Genomic DNA, 7,254 nt, shown 5'->3' on the forward strand with positions numbered 1-7,254 from the left:
ACACGGGCAGGAAACAGGCAGGCAGAACACGGGGGAAACTGGGATTTATTAGCACTAAAACGGGACGAAGCACGAACATCGACTAACATCAATGACAGACCAGGAACGAAAGCAAGACATGGACTGAAATAGACAGGACTGGGCGAAAATAATCGGCCACAGCTGGGTATAATGGGGAAGCACACGTGGATAATCAGGGGGGCGTGGCACACATGAGGATCGTACGAGCTGGGCGTGACAGTTCGACATACTGATGTATCGCGATACAACAGTTTGCAATGTTACCAAAGTGTCATTTTATAATTCTCATATTAAACAAGTTACCGTGCATAGTGCTTTGGGGAGAGACAGACTCCAAGAGTGCAGTTCATTTCACGTGTCTTTAAGTCATTGTCTGATATTATCCAGAGCTGAATGTGTGCTTCATGCTTACTACTATATTCTTGCTTTGCAGTTCTTACACAATTTTTTTTCTTATTTACTTCTAAAAGTAAATAAAAAACTTATAAAGCTGTCATTATTATATAACAACTATACGTATTATGATGTTATTATTTAGTTATGTTGTTGCTTGGTTACATTTGATGCCTCCGCACGTGGGAAGCTACCGGTTTGAAAGACGCGGCTTCACTTGCTTTTCTGCACCAAGATGGCAAGGTACGTTGCATTTCTGCTCCCATTTTATCGTATAACTTATCTTATTATTTAGTATCTGTCTTTGTATGTACAGTAGTACCTCGACCCACGAACAGTCCTGATCACGAATAAATCGGGTTACGAACCAGATGTTCCAAAATGTTTTGTACCGGTTGTCGAACCGTGTTTCCGGCCGCGAACACACAAACGTCCCCAAAAGGGTCCAATGAAAGCTCCCCAAAGAACCACCCGAAACGCGAAGAAATGTCCAGTATAATAATAATAAAAAAAAAATCATATTTTCGAAATTACTGCATTTGACTGTTACTCAGTCTTTTAATGTTGATTGTTTAGTTTTTTGGTGGGATGTTTTGTGGTTCTTTTCCGTGTTTTGGCGTCTTTCGAGCGACCAGCGTATGCTCAGTTTTAATGTTTTATTTAATTTAGCATTTGTTAGCATGTAAATGTAAATGTATGCTCTCAGTTATATGTGCACAGTCTGTCATAATTTGATTGTACGGTAGGGGGTGTTGAGTTGTACTGCGCGTGCTCGAAGTGTATATATGTATGTATAGAGTGACCTAAAGAGAAAGACGGCGATATGTCCTAGTTCATGGTGAATAACGTGTTGTGTGAACTTATTTTTCCATTTATAAATCCTCTATTATTGTTAGTCTTCTCCCGATTTTCTTACCGCTGCACCGACAGTTTGACGTGCCAACAGCATTATTTGTTACAAGTAAGGTTATTTTAATTTAAGTCTATATTCTTGGTCGCGTTCTCCCCATGTCGTCGTGGGCTTTCCTCCGGGTACTTGCTAAATTGCCCGTAGGAGTGCATGTGTGAGTGAATGGTGTGTGAGTGTGCCCTGCAATGGGCTGGCCCCCCATCCTCGATTTTTCCCTGCCTCGTGCCCATTGATTCCGGGATAGGTAAGTAGGATAAGCGGTTTGGAAAATGGATGGATGGATTCTTGGTCACAGAAAAATATTAAAAATTGAAGAAAATGCAGCGTTTCTGAAGTTTAAACATATTGAACATAATACATATTTACATTATTTGTAATGGGAGAAATTGATTGAGGTCACGCACTTTTCAGGTCAGGAACTAAGTTCGTGAGCCGAGGTATGACTGTATATTGAAATATGTTTGTGTAAAATTCAGTATATTGTTTGGATTATATTTAAATTTTATGTGCTGGTTAGTTAGTGTCATATGCAGGGTTGCCAACCCTCACTCAAGATGTCTTGTAGTCAATCTGTTTTGTTCCATTATAAACCTAAAATTAGCTCCATCAAAAGTGTTGGGGTAGTCTGCAAACCCTCCAGACTATTTACAAGGTAGTAAGACTGTTACACATATGGAGATGAATGTGCAGACTTGTCTGGAATTGAGAATCTCACGCCAGCCAGCTGACCAAAGATAGCAGCTCTGCCTGTGCAGTAATGCTGTTGTTGATTGGGAAGGTGTGGGTCAGTGCAGAAGTGTAGTCCACATGTCAGGAGTGACTGACAGCTCCATTGCATTGCCTGTATGTTGTTTTTCCTCATTCAGAATCAGACGATTTGAGAAAGCTGTTTGCTGGAGCGACGACAGATACTGGGCAACTTGGGACAAGTGGGGAGAGGTGATTGACTGGGGAGATGAGAAAGAGCTGTGCTCCCCAGCAGAATCACCTTCTGACCAGGCTGACAGTTCCACTGAGTCACATTCCCGAAGGCGAATTGCCAAGGCAGTTAGCTGGACGGATGATGCTTATTGGGCAGCCTGGGACAAGTGGGAAGAGATCATCTGCTGGGGTGATGAAGAGGAGTGCTCCCAAGTAACTCCACCCACTAGCCAGCTTGGGAGGGATAAGGGGATAGATGTACATGGGTTGGAGGCTTTTGTGATAAATAACAGGACAATCTCCATAAAGCCTGTAGACAACCATCAAGACAGTCTGAAGATAGGAGCTGTGCTGGTAGACCTCTGCCAGTTTGATCTCGAATATTTAGATCAAAGTAAATTTAATTGTGAAATTGTGCAAGTACAAATTGGAGAAGTTGAAGTGGAGGAGACTAGAGAAAAGGCTTTTGAAAAAGAATTTGAATTGGAAATTGTGGATGTGGCAGTAGAAGTTATAAACAGTGAAATCCAGCTGAATGCTATAAATTTGGATATTGTTGAAACTAAGGTGGACAAATTATTATTGGAAGAACTGATCATTGGCGATTTAGAAGCAGGCAATGTGAAGGTGTCAGTGTCAAATGGCAATGTGGTGAAGGTACCCTTAAGGTACCCTTCACCATAGAGGAACAGAAGGACCAGGCAACCTTAGACCATACTCTCTGGTGGTTGACTCGTGGCAACTGGACTTGTCTCTGAAAGTTAGAAACATTTCGCTGCTCATCCAATCAGCTTCTTCAGACTGAGGGAGGTAGTAAGTGTCCACATATTTATCCTCCTGGGTAAGTAGTCTAAGGGGGCTCGTTGAGTGAAAAAAGTGGGGGGGGGGGGGGGGGTGGGGGAGTTGCGGGTTGATGTAACCAGTCCCTCCTACTCCAATAGAGTGGGTCGTTAAGGGTGGTCTACCTGGTGGAGGTGTGAATTGGGTCTGTTTTTTTCCTGGGAATTATTTTTGTTTTGGCAAATGATGAGAGGGCCACAGGTTAAATTGGAGACAGGTTGTGCCTAATGCCTCTACCTCTGTTGAGTGAGGGGTTGTGCATTTGCACATGCAAAGCTGCTTGGACGAGCGGTGAAACGTTTCTACCTTTCAGAGAGGTACAATGTCTTTGGATGTCTTTTGTCTTGTGCAGTCTGGGAGTTGACTGAATGCTGGGGCGGGGGTAGCTTTTCCTTTGCAGTGGGGTCCGGTGGTGCTGCTGCCTTGGGCCCCGGTCTGGATGGGCCTGGGCCCCCCTCCCTGGATGGATTTCGGGGAACGGGGAGTGCTTATGGGGGTCAGCGGGGGAGCTGGCTCCGGGGGGGAGGTATTTTGCCCCCCCCCATTCCTTTCCTCCCCATCCCTAAATGCTTCCCTCCTCCCGCTCCATCACACCACCACACATGTAGGGCTTTGAGGTGTAGGTGCGTTGCTGGGATGCAGGGTAGGTATTCCTCCTCTGTCCCCTCGCGACCACCTGTACCTCATTCATACACTACAACGTAGACACTCTCATTACTTACTCTCTCATGACACATACATTTAGGGCGTTGGGGATGGGCACACAGAATGGCATCCAGAGGGCGGTCTGTTCATTCAGCCTTACCTCTGGTGCCAGGGCCCACACCTCAATTTTAATCACACATAGACATTGAGGGCTCTGGGGAGAGGCCGAGCTAACACCAGCTGTTGGTCGGCAGGGGGTGGTTAGTGCCATGCCCTTCACCTGTTTTAAAAGCACTTTAGAACAACACACACCAACACCACATCTGAGCGGGCGAAGGGGGGCATGGGGTCTTTTCACACCCCCGTTCCCTGTTCACCATTTGGGGCTGGGGGCTGAGTGGAAGAGCTGGCCGTCTGGTCGGGGTCTGGGCTGGTGGGCTTCTCGGCTACTGCGGGGTCCGGGGTGATCTTCTGGTCTCCTCGCCAGAGGAAAAATAGGGGTCCACATAGAGTATACATGGGGAGTGAGAGTATGTGTACAGCGTTCATTTCTGTGTGTCTAAATGTTGGGTGAATGTGTAAATATTTGTTTATGTCTGCATGAGGGTGGGAACGTATGCTTGTATATGTGTGTGCCTGTTTGTCTATACACACGTGTCAGGTTGGGTCCTAGACTCCACCTGAAATAACATCTCGGGCACAATAAAGTGGTCCTCCGCAGAGGGGGGGTGGTGGAGGGAAAAAAAAAAAAAAGCTTGTGACCCACCGACTGATTTCTTATTTGATTACTGTTGTTCCTTGTCTTGTTTTTGACCCCTCGTGGTCTGCTTTTGTTTTTATTAGTGTCTCTAGTGTTTTTCCCCTTTCCTCCTTTGAATCCCTGAGTGAGTCGTCCACTCTCTGTTTCTGCTTGCTCCATGACACGCTGTCGCTCTCAATCCGCCCTGGACCTGTGACAGTATTTATGTTTTTGCTTTTGTTTGGACGTACTGAGTTTAGGATATCTAGCTTAGAAGGAATAGTTTAGCCTGTCATGTGTAACGTTGTTAAATGCGCTGATATCAGTGTTATGTCACAGTACCAGAAACTTAAAATGGTACATTTTGTTTTCTTTTTGTTTTCTTGCAATTACTACATACAATTGTTTAATGTTTTGCTGACATCTAATTAGAAAATAAATGCATTTATGCTTTAAATGATCTTTTTGTTGTCTTCAATCATTTCAACAGGTGAAAATGACCTGAAATCAATGAGTTTGAACACTGGACACTACATTCCGTGTTTGTGTATAAAGTCATGTTTAGCGGACATGCGAGTTCATTCGTATCCTTTTCCCCAGAGACAAAAAGTAGGCTAGGCTAATGGGAAAAAAAACACACAAATGACACCTAATGTCAGTGTATTATTCATGAGGTTTTGTAATATCTGAGACCAAATTAAACTTAATCTGTGTATTTAATGGATTTATGTGCTATTGCTACGGATTTAATTGGTAAATAGGCCTTTTTCCAAGCAATTGAATATTTAAATGGGAATGTTTTACGTTATTGATTTAGCTTTAATCATGAAGTACCAAGCTTGATATCAATCCATGTCTAATGTGACATATTCAGGACACGCAAAGTCTATACACATAGGCACAGACTATGGCTGGGATTCGTGTGGCCTACCCTGCAGATGGGAGGCCAACACTGCATGGTATATATTCTTTAAATTTATTTAATATTAGTTACATAATTACTCATATAGACCATGTTAATACTTAACAGTGTATGTAAAGAAAATTATACTCTCATTTGACATTAATGTGTGAAGTGCATGTAAGTATGGAATATCCATCCATTGGCTGTAGCACTTATCCTATTCAAGGTCAAAGCCAGAAGCTATGGATGCAAGACTGGGACAACAGGAGCTGAACCTGACAGGAAGCTCATCTCATAATGATATTCCCCACACCGTGCTGCTACTTGCAGAGCTTTGCTGGGGTAGGTGGTGTGGCTATCATACCAGCCGGCGACGCATCCAGTTAGGATGCTCTTGATGACACAGTTATAAAGTGTCCTGAGGATAAGGGGACTTGTGCCACACCTTTTAGCTCGTCGGAGGTAGAAGGGCCGCTGCTATGCATTTAAATTTTTCCCAATATGATAAATGTAGCGTGGAAAAAGTAACCATATCAGTTTACATGGGCTTCTACAGGGGTTAAGTATCCATCCATCCATTTTCTGAAGCCACTTAATTCCAACTGGGGTTGCCTGGGGACTGGAACCTATCCCAAGAACACTGGGCACAAGTGGGAACCAACCCTGGGGAATCACCAACACACCACAGGGTGCACACACAACTACAGGACCAATTTAGACTCACCATTCAACCCCTCTTGAATGCTTTTGGACCGTGGGAGGAAACTACAGCGCCTGGTGAAAAGTCAGACAAACAGAGGGAGAGCGTGCAAACTCCACGCAGAAAGGACTTAGGATTGAACACAGGACCTTCTTGCTGTAAGGCAGCAGGGCAAACCACTGCGCCACCATGCTGCCCCCGTGTTAAGTATGATAAGTAATATGACAAATGTCATAGCTTAGCTATACATATGCATAAAATGTACGGAAAGACGATATAAACATCTTGTTACTGGTTCATAATGATAGTGAGAATATCTTATTGTTATGCAAACGTTAGTGCTTCCTTTGTTTCTGATTTGTGTCTTCAGGATCTCCAGGGCAGCTTGTGGACAAACAGGAGGTGACGCCTATGAAAGGAGACACAGTCAGTATTCAGTGTCACTATACTGACATTTACATTGACATGATGTGGTGTAGGATAGGCAGGGGCTCCTGTGTAGAGAATTCTGGGAGTTTGGATGGGATGCCTGTGGAGCTCAGTGATGAAAGAGTTAATAAAGTGCTCAGCGTCACAATGAGGCGACTGGAGAGGAAGGACACGGGCTGGTACCTGTGTGTGGCAGGAAACCTGCAGACACTCCTTCCTATTAAAGTCAATGCACAACCACACACAGCACTGAATGTAAGTAATTAATTAAAATATGTGAGTCGTTTATACTCTATTACAAATAAATAAAGGCTAAATGGATCCCAAATCTTTCCCTCGTGAAGGGAGTTGGCGCGTTTTTTTGGGAAGAATCTGTTTGGGGGAGGGGGCGTGCACTGTACTCACTGGGGTATTACCAACAAGCACCAGGGTGAAAAAAATACTCAGCTAAAAAGAATGAAATTAAGCAGTTTTAGCTGACTTTAGCGGACATTCTTATAATAAACTCATTTCTTACGGGTATTATACTTGATATATGAAGTATGTTAACACCCCTTGGCCTAGATTTGTGATCTTTCATTCCTCTGAATCCTTTGCTCATCCCGATTCAAATTCATCCATTGCCGTTAATTTCCTTATTGGATTTTCTGTCATTCTGAATTTTTCAGAAGACCTACTTTTGTGAACTTGTCCTAGGCAGTTGATCCAATCACCACCAAACTTGGTGTGCATGATCTACAATATAGGGGACC

The 7,254-nt window shown here is 43.8% G+C and overlaps 1 long non-coding RNA gene across 1 annotated transcript; it reads left to right on the forward strand.

Moving 5' to 3' along the window:
- The first annotated feature begins 443 nt into the window (after positions 1-443).
- On the forward strand, positions 444-5,053 carry LOC125722813 (uncharacterized). Its single transcript, XR_007386623.1, has 3 exons — positions 444-657; positions 2,191-2,263; positions 4,960-5,053. It is a non-coding gene; the product is annotated as an uncharacterized LOC125722813 (long non-coding RNA).
- The last annotated feature ends 2,201 nt before the right edge of the window (positions 5,054-7,254 follow it).

The sequence above is a fragment of the Brienomyrus brachyistius genome, unplaced genomic scaffold (genome assembly GCF_023856365.1).
Source record: "Brienomyrus brachyistius isolate T26 unplaced genomic scaffold, BBRACH_0.4 scaffold42, whole genome shotgun sequence".
NCBI lineage: Eukaryota > Metazoa > Chordata > Actinopteri > Osteoglossiformes > Mormyridae > Brienomyrus > Brienomyrus brachyistius.